The sequence below is a fragment of the Symphalangus syndactylus genome, chromosome 23 (genome assembly GCF_028878055.3).
Source record: "Symphalangus syndactylus isolate Jambi chromosome 23, NHGRI_mSymSyn1-v2.1_pri, whole genome shotgun sequence".
NCBI lineage: Eukaryota > Metazoa > Chordata > Mammalia > Primates > Hylobatidae > Symphalangus > Symphalangus syndactylus.
The window spans coordinates 63,374,518-63,392,580 of record NC_072445.2 but is presented as its reverse complement, the minus strand read 5'-3'; the positions used below and the strand labels follow the sequence as shown (position 1 = coordinate 63,392,580).

The 18,063-nt window shown below is 42.3% G+C and overlaps 1 pseudogene; it reads right to left on the bottom strand.

Annotated features, from left to right (window-relative positions):
- Window positions 1–2,485: 2,485 nt before the first annotated feature.
- On the bottom strand, window positions 2,486–3,722 carry LOC129473000 (isocitrate dehydrogenase [NADP] cytoplasmic-like; annotated as a pseudogene).
- Between the last annotated feature and the right edge of the window lie 14,341 nt (window positions 3,723–18,063).

The window sequence follows — 18,063 nt, the reverse complement described above, 5'->3', positions numbered from 1 at the left end:
GACAGCTTTGCTATTCTACTTTGTCAGTTAACATTCTTGTTAAATAAGTTAAAAGGGGAAATCATTTTTCTTTTCCTAGTCTGCTCATATCCATGAAGGAAAATAGCTCTTCCATAGTGTAAATTCCCACTGGTAGGTCATGGTCTTCATTATATACTGGAAACAGCATTTGGTAAGAGAATTATCCAGTGTTCCAGATGCCTTGTGCTGAGACTGCTGTTGGATTCAGTAAAGAATGGTTCTGTCCGAGGTGGGGATTAGTTAAGGTAGGTAGAATTTGCTGATTCTCACTATCACAATATTCTTGGGGATAAGGTGTTGTGCCAAACTCCTATTAATCTCAGTAGGGAAGGTACCAGGTTCAAGAGGCCAAAGAAGAGACCAAGAGCCAGCAAATGAGACACAGGGTTTTATTAGGGGGTTACATACAGGGGAGAGAGTCCAGCGGAGGCAGGCTGGACAACATAACCACACAGCCCAGTGGCAGTGGGTTGGGCAGGAAACCTGCAGCCGCCTGCAAACAGCATGCAGTTTCCATGGCACTTCCACTTAACACCCTTCCCGTGACCACCTCCACCTGGCAACCTTCATTTAACCCAAAACTCCGGGCCTCGATGTACAGCCTGTGTTCCATGGAACGTGCAAGGGGTTCAGATGGTTATCATAGATAAGGAACGAACTTCCAGGTTAGCTGCTTGGGTTCCCCAGCTTGGAACACACATTTAGATGCATCTGCCATCCAGGGTCATTCTCAGGGTATGCTTAAATAATTGCTACCAGGTGTGTTTACCCTATGTAAGACTATCCCAGGTTTAGGATAGCAGCCTCTACGACTTAAGAAGACCACCTTTGTGTTCGTTAGATAATCTGCATGTTGTCTTAGTATTTGCTTAACTAACTATATAATCCGCCCCCAGGACATTTTCATATTAAACGTTCATTGTTTCTTAAACTTGCCCTTTTCTTCTCACCTGTCAATAGACGTTGATTCTCATGAGACCATTCTTTCAACAAGCACTTATTGACACTGACAGTGCTAGAGTTTTCAGAATGCTGATGATCAGGCCCTTCCCTGAGAGATGACTTTAGACTAAGGATGCATGGTTTGGGGAGCCTATGAACGATGGTTCTCATACCTGCTATACATTAGCATCACCTGGAAAGCTTTTGCAAAGGCCAGGGCTCAGGATGCACCAGACCAGGTGACTGACTGTTTCTGAGGATGGGACTTAGGCATGTAGCTTTCAAAGCTCCCCAAGTGATTTTAATGTGCAGCCAGGGTTGCGAACCAGTGCCAGAAAACAATGATTCTCATCAAATTGGCTGCATATGAGAATCATCCAGGGAGATTTTTTTTAATAAATTAAGCTACCTGGGCCCCACCCCAGAACAAATGAGTCAGAATCTTTGGAAGAGGGATCTGGGCAACTGTATGTTTTCCAAAGCTCCTTCATAGAATCTGACACATGGCAAGTACTGAGAATCATTGCTACAGGCAATCTAGTGAATGAGAAAATCTAGAGTTGAACCCATTTCTGGCTCTTTGGCTTTGTGAACCACGCATAACTGTAGGATGAAGAGTCACCTCTGAGCTGCCATGTTGGGTAATGAACAGCAGGGCTGAGAACCTGAAGGCATGGGTCAAGTCTTGGCTTTGCCATATAACATTTGCTCTGCAATGTCACACAAATCACGTAACTTCTCTGGGTTGGGAGTCCTGTCCACCTGCCTAAAAATCCAGAGCTCTTTCTACCATACCTCTGTTTTCAAACTTTTTTTCTACCTTAATTGATATTTTACTGTTTTTGTTTAATGATCAGTACATAGACCTAATGTTTCATTTCTATATAGTTCTTTTATTTTTTTTTTCCAAACCTCCAGGTGGTATTTATCCCAGATTCCAAACTCTCCTGTGGCCTAAAAGCTATTTAGTCTATTGGAAAGATTCAGCAAGCTCTTTACAAAAATGACTGCAGTATCTTCAACACATTTGAGTTGCACTCATAGTTTGCTCTAGTCATGTGCAAGTTTAACGTATAACTCTATATCATGTAATGGGACATCTTTAACAACAAAACCTCCCCATGCCCAAGGTCATGGACAGGAGAAGAAGGGAGTGAATTTCTACCTTATGCATATTTTAGGGAACAATACTGTGGCTATCACTTACCCTTTGAGCACTCTTGATTTTGGTCATTTATATTAGAACATGAGAAACAGTGACAGTGAATACAAATGAGTACTAACCAAATTCCTAGACTGCTACCAGAAAATAAAATTTAAAGTCCCTTCCCATATTCACAAAGGTGGCAGTAACTGTATATATATATAAAAAAGGTTATAAACTTACAGAAAAGATAAACTCTGGCTTCTAAACAAATTACAAAATTGATTTTGCCTTTATCCTTGAGTGTGACAGAGAAAAATGAAAACCTGTAGACCTAGTTATCAAAAGGCACTTATCCTCCTCAGCCCAGGTATGAACTTAAAGTTTGGCCTGAGCCAGTTTGATCTTCAAGTTTTCTCCAAGTTTGTCCATGAACTCAAACCTATTCAAGTAGTCAGAACATTGCGCACTGGGTAAACCTTTAATGCAAGCAGCCAAGTCCTTGGTCATGAAACCAGCCTCAATTGTCTCAATACAGACTTCTTCCAAAGCATTTGCAAAGAAGGCAAGCTCTTTATTGTTATCAATCTTTGCTCTGAGGGCCAACCCTCTGGTCCAGGCAAAAATGGAAGCAGTGGGATTGGTGGATGTCTCCTGGCCTTTCTGGCACATGCAGTAGTGATGGGTTACAGTCCAGTGGGCAGCCTCTGCTTCTACTGTCTTGCCATGTGGACACACCAGCATGTTGGTCATCATGCCAAGAGAGCTATACCCTTGGGCCACAGAGTCTGACTGCATGCCACCATCATAGTTTTTACAGGCCCAGATGAAGCCTCCTTCTGATTTCGTAGATTGGGCCACCATGTTATCCATGAGCCTATACTCATACCAGATCTTTTGGGTTTCAGATTGGGACTTGTACTGCTTGTCGTATATCTCCTGAAAGATGTCTTTAAAGTGTCCATCATATTTCTTCAGAATAGTGTTTTTGGTGCTCAGCTACAAAGGCCAACGCTTAGAGCCATTTGGAATGAACTGTGCAAAATCCTCAATTGACTTATCTTGATTATACAACCCCATGGCAACACCACCACCCTCTTCCAAGTTATGTACCGGATATGTCACCTTTTGGGTTCTGTCACTTAGTGTGTAGGTTATCTCTACATTTCCAGGCCCAGGAACAACAAAATCAGCTGCTCTGTATTGATCCCCATAAGCATGGTGACCTACGATGATTGGTTTTACCCATCCACTCACAAGCTGGGGAATATTTTTGCAGATAATGGCTTCTCCAAAGACCGTGCCAACCAGAATATTTTGGATGGTGCCATTTGGCGATTTCCACATTTGTTTCAACTTGAACTCCTCAACCCTCTTCTCATCAGCAGTGATAGTGGCACACTTGACACCAACGTTGTACTTCTTTATAGCTTCTGCAGCATCCTTGGTGACCTGGTCATTAGTGGCATCACAGTTCTCTATGCCTAAATCATAGCTATGTAGATCCAATTCCACATAGGGAAAAATGAGTTTTTCTTTAATCAATTCCCAAATGATTTGTCATTTCATCTCCTTGCATCTCTACCACAGAACTGCCACTGACTTTTTTAGACATTTTGACTTTAATAAACCTTGAAAGTGAATCAAAAAAAAAATTTTTTTTTGAGATGGAGTTTTGCTCTTGTTGCCCAGGCTGGAGTGCAATGGCATGATCTCGGCTCACTGCAACCTCCATCTCCAGGGGTTCAAGTGATTCTCCTGCCTCAGCCTCCCGAGTAGCTGGGATTACAGGCATGTGCCACCACGCCCGACTAATTTTGAATTTTTAGTAGAGATGGAGTTTCACCATGTTGGTCAGGCTGGTCTCGAACTCCTGACCTCAGGTGATCTGCCCACCTCAGCCTCCCAAAGTGCTGGGATTACAGGCGTGAGCCACCGTGCCCTGCCAACAGTGCATCAATTTCTTATCACCCCAATTCCTTCCAGTCTTGCAGACTTAACTGAATGTAGTTTATCTCCTGCCGGGATGATATGCTGACAGGGAGCTGGGGCGCTACAGCTGCTTACAGGCTCAGACTCACGCACACAGGCTGGCATTCCCAAACCGGACTCCAGCTGCCTTGGCTTCTGACACAGCCTCTGCAGAAACCCTGTATATAGTTCTTAACAGCGAGTACTGAAAATATAAAAAGCTATGCAACTGTAATTCTTTTCCAAACAGTTATTCTATTGACTTTTTAGCTTGCAATTTGGAGACAAATTTTTTTTTTTTAGAAACAGGTTTTCAAATGCCATCATCTTAAAACATTGAAAATTTGTTTGGTCTAAAATTTGACTAATTCACTATTTAATGTAGATACTACATGCTCACACCTGTCCAATCTTTCACAACACATTGATAAAATTATTAGGAAAAATTGGATTACCAGGAACGAAGCTGTCATGGAGGACACCCCGTTCCATTGGGGAACCCAGATCAGGGAGTAGTTTTATAAGTAATTTTAGTAAAAGACAAGGGAATAAAGCTAACCAGTATAAAATGTTTACAAGTTAAATGCATGATTATGACTTTAAATTGCCATTTGATTGTGCTACTTTTTTTTTTTTTTTTTTTAATTGAGAAGGATTTCCTTCTGTGGCCCAGGCTGGAATGCAGTGACCTGGTGCAATCTCAGCTCACTGCAACCTCTGCATCCCGGGCTGGGGTGATTCTCTTGAGTAGCTGGACTACAGGCGTGCGCTAACACGCCTGGCTAATTTTTATATTTTTAGTAGAGACAGGGTTTTTCTATGTTGCCCAGGCTGGTCTCAAACCCCTGGGCTCAAGTGATCCACCCACCTTGGCCTCCCAAGGGGCTGGGATTAGAGATGCGCACCACCACACCCAGCCTGACTGTGCTTCTTGTAATGGGATGTTGGAAACTGCCAGCACAGTCCACCACCTCCCCTCCCCCATCCTCAGACTGTAGTCAATGTCTCCCTTAATCTGATTTCCACTTATTCTATGAATAGCTAAATTGAAAAATGTACGATGTATATAGAAAAACATACAACTAGGGTGGGGAAGGGGCACTAAATAAAAGAAAAAGAAATCTAACCCCAGGCCATGAGCTTACTTCTTTAAAAAACTATTTACGGCCGGGCGCGGTGGCTCAAGCCTGTAATCCCAGCACTTTGGGAGGCCGAGGCGGGCGGATCACGAGGTCAGGAGATCGAGACCACGGTGAAACCCCGTCTCTACTAAAAATACAAAAAATTAGCCGGGCGTGGTGGCGGGCGCCTGTAGTCCCAGCTACTCGGAGAGGCTGAGGCAGGAGAAAGGCGTGAACACGGGAGGAGGAGCTTGCAGTGAGCCGAGATCGCGCCGCTGCACTGCAGCCTGGGCGACAGAGCGAGACTCCCTCTTGAAAAAAAAAAAAAAAGTGTTTACACCTGTCAAAAACAATTTTTTTAAGGGACGGGGTAGGTTTCCTGCTTCTTACAAGTGTGTTTCTAGAGCTATTAAAAACTTGCATTTACAAAATAGTTGGTAAAATGGCTCTTCTGGCTTCTTCAAGAAGGCCATTGCCTTCTCAGCCATTTTCTGAGATAATCGAGGGTACTCGGTTGAGGATACTCACCAGATTTGGCTGCTTTCTCTCCTGCTTCACCAGACTCTGGCCTCTTCTGGTTTTAACATCTTCATTTTCTGCAGGTGAGTCTGATTTCATAGTTTTGCTCCCCCTTTCCCTTTTGCTTACACTTTCTTACTTTTATTGTTTGTATATTTTAAAATCAGTTTCAGCATCTGCAGGAGCAGGTTTGGATACCATCTTGCCGGTCTTTCCATGACTGTCTCTTGAGCTGAACTGCTCCCTTTCCCCCGGCTTCCTGGCAGAGGCAGTGTTCCGGGACGGCACTGCCAGGGCCTTTCAGAGCTGTACTGGCTGCAATTCTTACCACCCCTAAGCTGCTGGGACCCTTAAAACTTCTTAAAAGCATCAAAACTCCTTTTTTACTTGTGAAATCTTGCACAGGATCCTGATATTTCAGAGGGATAGAGATGTAATTATCCCTGCTGAAGTGGGAGTAAGTACACTTTTGTGGAATGCTCATACCCTTGATCTGGAAATTCCACCATTCATCATGTGATGCTGACAGATTTTTACCTTTGAATATGAAAAATGATTAAGAATACTTTGGGGGATTTTCTTTTCATAAAGAGAAATTACCAGTCCCTTCTCCCAATTCTTTTTATTTTTTATTTTTATTAATCTAATTTTACAGAGATGGAGTCTCACTGTGTTGCCCAGGCTGGCCTCAGACTCCTGAGCTCAAGGAATCCTCCCACCTTGACCTCCCGAAGTGCTGGGATTATAGAAATGAGCCACCATGCCTGGACTCCCAATTCTCGAAGTTGGAGAAAACAGGGAAAAAAGGCGATGTTGATGGTGAGGAGCTTAGGAACCAATAGCCCTCATGGTCCTGTCTGCCCATGTCAGTGAGGGAGGGGATCCCTGGTGGAATACCTCACGGGAGAGGCAGGAGTCAAAATCTGGCTGGGTAAGAATACAGGACCCTGGCGGGCCTGTATTCCAGGAGGCCTGTATTGGCCTCCTTTATCCACAATGAGTGAGGTGGGAAGTGAGAGGAAGGATCATTTCCTCCTGAGAGAATAGGGTTGTGACACAGCCATATTTGACCTGGTCATCCCTGATGGTCCATCAGGTACTACATAAGACCAACAGAAACTACTCACTGAGCCATCTCTATTAGGTGACCCATGACCTGGATTAATGACCACTAATCTGTGTTCATTGTTTACCAGCAGGTTAATAAGCCCTTTAGTAATACCAGAGAAGAAAACAATTAGGAAAGTACAGGCTAGATGACTGTATGACCCGCAGAGAGCCTAGACTTTTATCTGGCCCATCAGTTTGGGCTCCATAGTAAGTGTAGCCCAATATTTCCTTTAGTAATTATGTAGGACTAACGTCTCATCTCCCTGGGAAGCGCCAAACACTTGACTTATGAATAGGCTGTCTTTCTCTTCATTGCTAGAATTCTATCCATCACCACCCTCATTAAAGAAAATATATATATGTTTTGAAATTGCTTATGTTTTTATGGAGATTCAACTGCCAATGAAATAATCTTGAAATTTCTAGATAGCACTGGGCATAGTGGCTCACTTCTATAATCCAAGCACTTTGGGAGGCTGAGGTGGGAAGATTGCTCCAGCCCAGGAGTTAGAGACCAGCCTGGGCAATACGGCAAAACCTATCTCTACAAAAAATACAAAAATTAGCCTGATGTGGTGGCAGGCACCTGTAGTCCCAGCTCCTTGGGAGGCTGAGATAGGAGGGATCACCTGAGCCCAGAGAGGTTGAGGCTGCAGTGAGCTGTGATAGTGCCACTGCACTCCATTGGGTGACAGAGTGAGACCCTATCTCAAAACAAAACAAAACAAAACAAATGTCTATGTAGGCATTTTGAGTAAACTTTTTACTAAAGTGTAACATTCATATAGAAATACATACAAACCATAAGTACAGAGTGGGATGAATTTCCTCACTCATCAACACACCATGTTCCCAGGTCAAGAAACAAAACATTACTGTCATCCCAGAAGTCCCCTCTTTGGACCCTTTCAGTCACTCCCCACCCAAGGTAACTATTACCCTAATTCTTTTTTTTTTTTTTTTTTTTTTTTTGAGACAGAGTCTCACTCTGTCACCAGATTGGAGTGCAATGGTTCAATCTTGGCTCACTGCAACCTCCACCTCCCAGGTTCAAGTGATTCTTGTGCCTCAGTCTCTTGAGTAGCTGGAATGACAGGTGCATACCACCACACCTGGCTAATTTTTGTATTTTTTGTAGAGACAGGGTTTCACCACGTTGGGCAGGCTGGTCTTGAACTCCTGGCCTCAAGTAATCCACCTGCCTCAGCCTCCCAAAGGGCTAGGATTACAGGCGTGAGCCATTGTGCCTGGCCACCATTACCCTAATTCTAACACCATGTATTCATATCTGTTTTTGAATGTTTCCTTTTCAAGTTAACCAGTTTAAGTTTGTTCCTGTGGACAGAAAGCCTTCTTGTCGGTATTTTTAATCTCATCAATTATAATGATAAAGAATGCTATTTTTTTCATCTTTTTCCTTAGTGCCCTAGAGTGATTGGACCAGCTTGATATAAAGCTGTAGAACTCAAAGGCTAAAACATCTTTCCCACAGATGCCATCAGTCTTTTTGTTTAATCATTTGACCTAGAGGGGCTGTGAACATCTCTTTGGTAGCTGGTGTATTTTAGTGCTTATTTGTGGATCTGATTCAAGCCATATGTATTTGCATATCTTACTGTTATGCATATGTGAAATGTGCACATACACACACACAGAGCTTCCTGTTTTTCCTGCATTGATTTCTCCTTTCCTATTTCTATGCTGAGCAGACATCCTTCTCTACCCCATGCTATCCTTGCCTTGGGCGCCTTGTACAAACCTTCCTCAACAAATCCCGCTCTCCAGAATCAGTCACCCCTGTACACACTGCCTTAAAATGATTGATTATTTATCATCAAAAGGCGCACACAACCATGGAGAATCCCCTTTCACTTCTACTTTTGATGTAAAAAACATAAGAAGTCCAGGTTTGGAAGGAGAAACAGTGCAGTTAAAGCAACTGGTAGAATGTGGCTTTTCATTATCTGCCTGAAGTTCCATTCTGAGTTTTTCCTGAATGAGGATGGAATGTCTGTGTTTATACATTTTTTTTCTTTTTGAAATATGTCTCAGGCTGGAGTGCAGTGGCTATTCACAAGTGCAATCATAGTGCACTATAGCCTCAAACTCCTCGGCTCGGGCAATCCTCCCACTTCAGCCTCCCGAGTACCTGGGCCTACAGGCAGACACCACTGCTTGTGGTTTTGTGTTGACACATTTGTTTGCTGAAGTGACAAGCACCCTGTTCATGAGCTCATTCATTCACTCACTCACTCATTCATTCGTTCATTCATTCAACACATCTTTCCTGAGTCCTATTATGTGCCTGACATTGTTTGAGAGGCTGAACTTCTCAAGGGAGAGATCTGTTCTTCAGACCAGAGGGAAATTTGGAAGCCCAAAGAGAGAACAGTATTTATAGATCTGACCTTTAGACCATAAGAGGCACCTAATTCCTTAAAATAGAATATTGTTGCTTTTCATTATGCCATGCACATGATAAGGGCTCTGTATATATTTTGGGATGAGGGCAATAGTATTGTACATATTTCTCTAAAATAAACTGGTAAAACTCTGGATTGTTTAGATTGAAATGAATAAGATCATTATTACTTTTTAAATTAAGTCTAATCTCTTAGTTAAGTCACCACAACGTATTTGCAGTTGTTTGTGTATGGGCCTGTTTCTTTCTTGGAATAATACTCACTCCTATTTAGGCTACCACCTTTCCTGTTAGTTCTGCTATGATGGTGAGCATCATATTCTACCTTTGTGTATTGCCTTTCATTTTAAAGGCTTATGGCAGAAGGATCTGAGGCATCCTTAAGGAAGCATTAGGTAGATGTATAAACAAAATACTACATATCCTTTTTGTGTTATGCAATAAATCATAGAGTTCTTGCTTCAGATGATTTCTTCCAGACTCACTCAGCAACACTCTTTACCCAGACTATATAGCCTTGACTTTCAATAAAAAACAAAGATGAGGCCAGGTATGGTGGCTCACGTCTGTAATCCCAGCACTTTGAGAGGCCGAAGTGGGAGAATCACCTGAGGTCAGGAGTTCAAGACCTGCCTGGCCAAGACGGTGAAACCCTGTCTCTACTAAAAATACAAAAATTAGCTGGGTGTGGTGGCACATGCCTGTAATCCTAGCTACTTGGGTAGTTGAGGCACAAGAATCACTTGGACCCAGGAGGCAGAGGTTGCAGTGAGCCAAGACCACTCAAGGGTGGTGCCTGGGTGACAAAGTGAGAACCTGTCTCAAAAAAAAAAAAAAAAAAAAAAATGAAAAGCAAAGATGAGTTACCAAAAAAGTTTTAACAAAGGGCACAGGGGAGAAAGTCCTCCTCTTCCCGTGGCGAGCATTCTGTTACCAGTTGATAGTTTGCACACAGCCAGCTTTGACTGAACTCACCCCTGTTAGTTCAAATTTCTCTGAGATCTGAATTGGAAAGAGGAAAGAGACATTAAAAATGAGCTCTCTGAGTTGCTTTTAAATTTGTTGCACTGAACCCATGACTGTTAATCCCATTCACAGTGTAGTAATTATATTGCATAATCAGTGAGGGGAGACCCTCCCCCTTTTGTATTCTTATTGAATAGAGAAGACAGAAAAATGTCAGAGCTCTGCCCTAAACTAAGATTCCTTCTCACAATTCTGGACTCAGAAGGGAAGCATGGTCCTTTACAAGGTGAGCTCACCTTAACCAGTCTCCTTGCCGAGCGCAGTGGCTCACAAGGTGAGCTCACCTTGTCCACTCTCAGCTCAGGGGTAGCAAACTCATAGATCAGTGATTCCTAGTCTATAGGACATGGATGCCTGATGAGGCATTTAAAATTGTGGGGTTGCAAGCATTATCTATAGACTGCATACATAATATTTTACACCTACTCATACTATTAAAAAACATGGGGATGTGTAATTGCAATTAATAAAATACAAATTTGCTCAAAGGCATCACTAAATTCATGACAGTTTTAAAAATAATACTAATACATAATATTTCTTCCATTGGTTATTGTCAGAAGCTTTTCTTTGCTTAGCAGCAAATTAGCAGTTTTTATTAACAAGATGGCCCTTGTAACTTAAAAGTTTGGGGGTCACTGTTTGAGACTGTTGGTGATCTATGTTTAACTCACGGATGACCTCCTCCTAGCTCTATAAAATATTGAGGTGTTGACATCCCAAACCTGTTATAACTGGAACATACATATGAATCCTGCTCTGCACAAGGCATGATACTCTTGATTTCATCCTTTCCTAACTCCCTTTGTCTCATGGCATTTACCAATCTTCTTTTTTGAGACGGAGTCTTGCTCTGTCGCCAGGCTGGAGTGCAGTGGCGTGATCTCGGCTCACTGCAACCTCTGCCTCCCGTGTTCCAGCGATTCTCCTCCCTCAGCCTCCCAAGTAGCTGGGACTACGGGTGCGCACCACCGTGCCCAGCTAATTTTTTTGTATTTTTAGTAGAGACGGGGTTTCACCATGTTGGCCAGGATGGTCTTGATCTCTTGACCTTGTGATCCGCCCGCCTTGGCCTCCCAAAGTGCTGGGATTACAGGCATGAACCACCGTGCCCAGCCCAGCATTTACAAATCTAATTGAAGAAATACGAAATAAGTACACACAAAAGTTACATAACGAGTTAAGAAAATGCAAGGAGAAAACATATAGTACATGATCAATTGTGAAATGCTGTTAACTCAGAGACAACAGGAAGGGAAAGGTAGAGAGACAGAGGGAGTGGTATGGTGAGAGGAAGTATGTTCCCAGGGCGGACATCAGAGCAGGTTTATATAGACTCTTATTCCTGGCTCTGCTGATTGCCACCCGAGTGACCATGGATAGATGACCTGACCCTGCTAAGCCTCTGTTTTATCATCAATAAAATCAAGATTATAATTATAATACCTCTCATATTGTGTTATCGTGAAGATAATTTATGACAAAATATATTAAATGCTTTGTACTATAGCTAGTGTATAATATGTGCAAACTAAATGGTAGCTAGTGTTTATTCTATTAGACTGTAAATCCCTCCAGGGTGGGAAGTATGACTTACTTATTTTTGCTTCCACAGAATCTAGCACAATGCTTGACTCATAAGTACTCAATAAAAGGAAAACATTTGTTGAATGAAGGGAAGGATAAATGGATAGATGGTGGGATGAATTTTTTTAAAATGAACTATGGGCTTTGGTGACATGGAAGGGTGTCATGGAGAGCAAGAGGTGAATCTAACCATGCATGGAGAAGAGAGGAGGGCACTGCAGTGGGAGAGGGCAGGAACCAAAGCACAGAGGCAGGAAGGCACCTGGGATTGAGTATTGGGATTCGGCTGTGGAGGGAGTGGCCTAACAGGCTGGGGAGTGTGTATCTTACCAGTGGATAGTGGGAGCCAATGAAGATTCGTGAGGAGGAGAATGGCATGAGGGAACTTTTCAGAGGGTTAGCCTGGTGCTGGTGCGGAAAGGAAGGGGGCAATCCGTACTAAGTGAGAAGTGGTCAAGTCCCTGACCAGAGTGACAACTATGAAAATAGAGACAAAAGACTGATTGAGGAGAGGTCAGAGGTCCCACATCTCAATTCTTTTGGAATTGGTAAAGTGGTCACTTAAACCATCTACCAACACGCCTGCTGACTCTTGAAAGGCCACATTTTTGGCTGGGCGCGGTGGCGCATGCCTGTAATCCCAGCACTTTGGAAGGCCAAGGTGGGCAGATCACCTGAGGTGAGAAGTTCAAGACCAGCCTGGCCAACATGGTGAAAGCTTGTCTGTACTAAAAATACAAAAATTAGCTGGGCGTAGTGGCATATGCCTGTAATCCCGGGAAGATGTACTCAGGAGGCTGAGGCAGGAGAATTGCTTGAACCTGGGAGTTGGAGGTTGCCGTGAGCCGAGATCATGTCATTGCACTCTGGCTTGGGCAACAAGAACAAAACTCCGTTTCAAAAAAAAGAAAAGAAAAAGAAAGAAAGAAAGAAAGACCACATTTTTAAAAAGCACTGTGGGTGAGTACTGAGTTAGAGAAGAGACATTGGAGGGATGGATTGACAAGGAGTGTGGAGCCTGCTGCATGAACTGAGTCAAGGAAAGGTGATTGAAGGGTAGGCTTTTTTTTGGTTTTTTTTTTTTTTTTTTTAGAGACTTGGGAAGATCAACAGCGGTGAGTATCAGAATGGGCAATGGAGAGGGAATAATCTATAAACGTGGAACTGAATTCGGGGCTAAACTGCCAATGACGGAGACTCACTTGCCTGAACAAAAGTGAACTGGAAGTCCAGTAACAGGGGCAGAGCCTGATGGCTCTGCTTGTGGTGAGGCCAAGGGCACAGGTGAAGCCTGGTGGTTAGAGCCAGACTGGGCCACTCCCCTTCCCTGAGGAGGAAGCAGAGCTGTGGTCACCTCCCTTCCCTCTCCACCCTCCACGGAGATCTCCCCTCCCTCCTCCACATCCCACGGATACTTCCCTTCCCCTCCACATCCCACGGAGACCTCCCCTGCCCCCTTCAATTTCACTTGACTAGGAAGACACAGTGGAGCTAGCGCAGGTGGCCTGCTTCTTTTATGTTTTTGGGAAAGCTGTCTGTCTCTCTGGAGGAAGTTATTTTTTCTTAGATAAAGGGACTATCTCTGGGAGGGGAAATGATTCCAAAAAAAGAAATAAAGAACAAAGAAAAATAAGGATTCTCCTTTCTCCTACCTTGGGGGGAATTCACTCATTCATTACCACATTTAATTGAATTGAAAAAATAGCCACTTTCTTCTTCCAGTAACTACTATTGTCAGTGACTACTTGACGTTGTCTTCTGTTAACCACATGACATCCTCTGTCTGTGAGTTTGTGGAGCACCAGGGAAGAGATAAGAACACCCAACTCAGTACTGCTTTTCCGTGACACAGAAAGATGCTGTTAGGACTAGGTATTCTCGGGTTCTTAAAAACTCTTTGGAGAATTAGATCAATCCAAGAAGACTGAGAAAAATCACATGTAGTATTTCCCCAAAGAACTTTACAAAGGGTAAGACGCTCTGGCTCAGAACTAGAACTTTAGCATAAATCTGGTCTGAAACCTTGGTTAAGGATGTAACAGTTTATACTAAGGAATTTGTATGTGGATCCGAAAAGCAGGCAGCTTTCTAGATTTCTTATACACAACTGGTGCAGATATAAAGTACTGCCACCATCTGAGATGACACTTTGGCCTTTCTGTGTGTGAAAACTGACATACTCTATGTGAAAATTCATATATTCTATAGTCTAACCTTCCATCCTTGGGTATAACAACAAGAAAAACCAGGAGACATATCTAAAGATGTTCAGAGCAGAACTTTTTGTAATAGCAAAAATGTATAAATCAACCAACTGTCCATCAACAGCAGAAAAGATAAATCCAATGTAATACGTTCATACAATGGAAAGTTATTAAATCATTAAATGGCAGATGGTCTTATAGTGACACGCAACAAAGTGGATAAATCTGAATAACATAATAGTGAGAAAGTTAAAGCCGGGTGCAGTGGCTCATGCCTGTAATCCACTTTGGGAGGCCAAGGCAGGCAGATCACTCGAGGTCAGGAGTTTGAGACCAGCCTGGCCAACATAATTAAACCTGACTCTACTAAAAATACAGAAATTAGCTGAATGTGGTGGCGGGCACCTGTAATCCCAGCTACTCGGGAGGTTGAGGCACAAGAATCACTTGAACCCAGGAGGTAGAGGTTGCAGTGAGCTGAGATCACACCATTACACTCCAGCCTGGGTGAGAGAGCAAGACCCTATCTCAAAAACAAAACAAAAACAAAACAAAACCAAAAAAGCAAGTGAAGTCCAAGAATTACACACGACATTAGGCTGCCTTCACAATGTTAAAAACAACTAAAATGAAACAACAAAGTTTTCCAGAATAGGTATATTTATGATAAAACTGTAAAACACACATATACTTAACAGGAAGGGAATAGAAAGCCAAAAACTCAGTATCCAGGAGAGTTCGCTCAGGTGAGCAGATGGATGTAAATTACACTCATTTCGGGTGGTGAGCTGGTAGATGTTCTTTATCTTGTTTTACAAATAGAGTGATGGGGAATGCAGGGACTGGTGATGAGTGTGTCATGAGCCGTGACGTATGATTAATCCAGTTCTGCACATCTGAGTGGGATAGGGGTTGTGGGAAACCATCACAGGTCTTGTGGGACACAGACAGACCTGATGACTTTTCAGATAGAATTGCAGGCTGAGTAGGCAGAGGAATGGAGTAGATATATTATTAGAGTTTGTCATCCAGGGCCTGGCAGGATAATCAGTGTCATGAAGGACAGCACTCCTGCCTGGAGGAGTTTTCAGCTTATTCCAGACAAAACAACCATGGAGACATTGAGTCTGAGTTAAACATTACGGCCATGGAGTCTCCTGTTTTCATTTTTCTAAGATAAAGGTATTGTAACTCAAATGTCTTTATTTTATTTTTTCTGTCAAGAAAGTTATTGCAGAGACAAAAATTTGGAAAATAAAGAAAAGGATAAAAAAGAAAATATTATTCCAATACCCAGAGATCATCACTGTCAACCTTTTGGTGCGTTTGCCTCCTGTGGACTGTGATTGATAAGAACCACTAACTACCCGCCCGTTGTATATTTTCTGACCGAGGCAACCTAGCAGAACTGTTCAGAGCTTAGTTCTTTGGAGTGAGAAGAACTGAATTTGAATCCCAGCTTTGCACTTACCAGCTCATGGCAAGTCAATAGCCTTCCATAAACCCCAGCTGGGTCATGGCACTAGTGGGATTTGTTTTGAGGATTAACCAAGAGGAAACGTGGTGCAATTAGCATTTAGAGTGTCTCGCACACAGTCAGCCTTCAATGAGAGTTGTGAGTTATTATTAAGATGATGTGCCTGGTTTGGGGCAGTGAGGTTCATTTAGTTAAAAGATGGGGAACTCCAAAAAACACCCAAACAGCGGAAGGGATCCTAGGGTTGTGAAGGTGGAAAGGGCTATGTTATGTGTGATTTGAAGACGGCCTGATGGGTGACTTCCAATATGTGAAGAATGAAGCCTGTCTCAGAGGATTTGAGAGCCCAGAAATAAGCTTAGTCCTGCTCTTTCATCATAATAGAAAGTTGATTTATCCTCCTCCAGTGAGAAAAAAAAAAAATATCTTCAACATGAGAAGAGGGAAGGACAGTGGAGGAAATGACAGGGACAAGCAGTATCATCTTTGGAGCCTTTGTCTTGGCCACGGCAACTCTCTGAGAATAATAACATGCTCTATTTCTCCTGCACTGGGGGCTGTACAAGAGGGGTATCTGGGTTGAACCCCTCCAAATTTATGTTCTAAAAGTGATGGAACATCCTGACCACTGAAGGTTTTATAAAATGTACAAAGTACCAGAGTGGCTTTGGGCTTCTCAAGAGCAACTCTGCAAACAGCAGATAATGGAGCAATACTTCCAACGCTCTGAGGGGCCATTATTTCCAGACTTAAATTTGATATCTGACCAGATGATCAATGAAGTTTGTAGTGGAATAAAGACACTTTCAAACACACAGTTTCTCAAAAACTTTACCTCCCATGTCAGTGGAAGATGTGTGCCACCCCAATGAAGGAGTAAACCAAGAAAGCAAAAGACATTGGACCCAGAAAAGAGAGGATCCAACCAACACGCAGCAGTCAGAGGGGATGATGGTGAAGGAGACCAGGAGATTACAGGTGTGCGCCATCGCACCTAGCTGGGAGTTAGTGTTTAATGGGAACAGTTTCTATTTGAGATGATGAAAAAGTTCTAGAAATGGATCGTGGTGATGATTACACAACAATGTGAATGTACTTAAGATCACTGAACTGTACACTTAAAAATGATTAAAAAGATAAATTTTATGTTATCTACATTTTATTGCAATAAAATATCTGTGAAGAAAACCCCAAAACACCTTGTAAGGTGCTGTACAAATGAATTGAATTACAATTATTTTTCTCATAGTGATATCAGATTTTAAAGACTCAGTTATTAGTGAGATCCCAATACCTCACTTTGGTAAAGAAGAGGAAATTACCTTTTCCCAAAAAAATCACATATCTTTATTTTTAAAATCTATGATTCAAAAGGCTTACCCTAACAAATAATCCTGTATATCCATCTTCCAGTGATAACCCCTATGCCTCAAGATCACTTTATCTGTCTCTTCTAACATATAATTTTCAGTGTAAAAAAAGTCTGACTATGCTACATATATGGTTTAAAAATTGCTTTTTAAACAACTTTACAATATATTTTGCCTTCTTTCCACATCTATGTTTATACAAACACACTGATTTTTTAACTTATTTTTAATAACTCTGGGATCAAGATATATTTTATATTAACGTAAGTCCCGCTTCTAAAGACAAGTCCCTCTGTAGTTAGAGGTTTTCAAAAGCCTCCCTTTTATATTTTCTATTGTCTCAGAGACACATGAAATAAAAATACTGATTTTTGTTTTAAGAACACAGAAATTCCAATTTTAGATCATGAGATTATTTTTTCCTCATTCAGTAAAGTAAAATAAAAACTTGTTTAGAGATGAGGTGACGTTTCTTCTGCTGCCTTGGTGGTGGGAAAGGACTCCGAGTTGCTTTGTTCATTTCCACCCGAAGCCAAACTGCTAAGCAGTTAAAACTCAAGGAGCCGTCGGACAGGTTTAACGAGAGTGAAGTGTGCCGCTCCACACCCACCTTTGCAAGACAGAACTGCTTCATGGGTTTGTTGAAAGTGCTGTGGAACTGTGCTATAACTTCTTCCTATATTGGAAATGTTTCTGTCTCAAACCGGCATGGTTTAAATGTTTCAGATTAAAATTAGGCAAATCAGTAAAAAATGCACACATTGAATCAGGTTAAATCTGCTGTCATGTATATTAACTTATTATTGGAGAAGAAACAATCCCTGGGGCTGTTCTCCTGATTTGCACGACTTTTTCTTGAATCCAGCTCTTGCTGAAGGGAAGCTTTCTCATTTGGAGGTTAATTTATTAAATGGTGAGGAGCTGGTTAAAGAAAGTAGAAGTATGGCGGTTTTCTTAGAGTTTCCTAAGTATGAATGGCTGGTGAATTTCTCAGAGTTTAAGGGGGTAAACTCTCCTGTTTCTGACGTTTGCAACCCGCCCTGAGGCTGGGAAGATTCTACAAGGCATTGTCTGCACCCCACAGGGCTGGATTGTTTTCCTAAACACCATTTGGTGGTGGTTGTAACTCCCACTACTGAGTGATTGCCA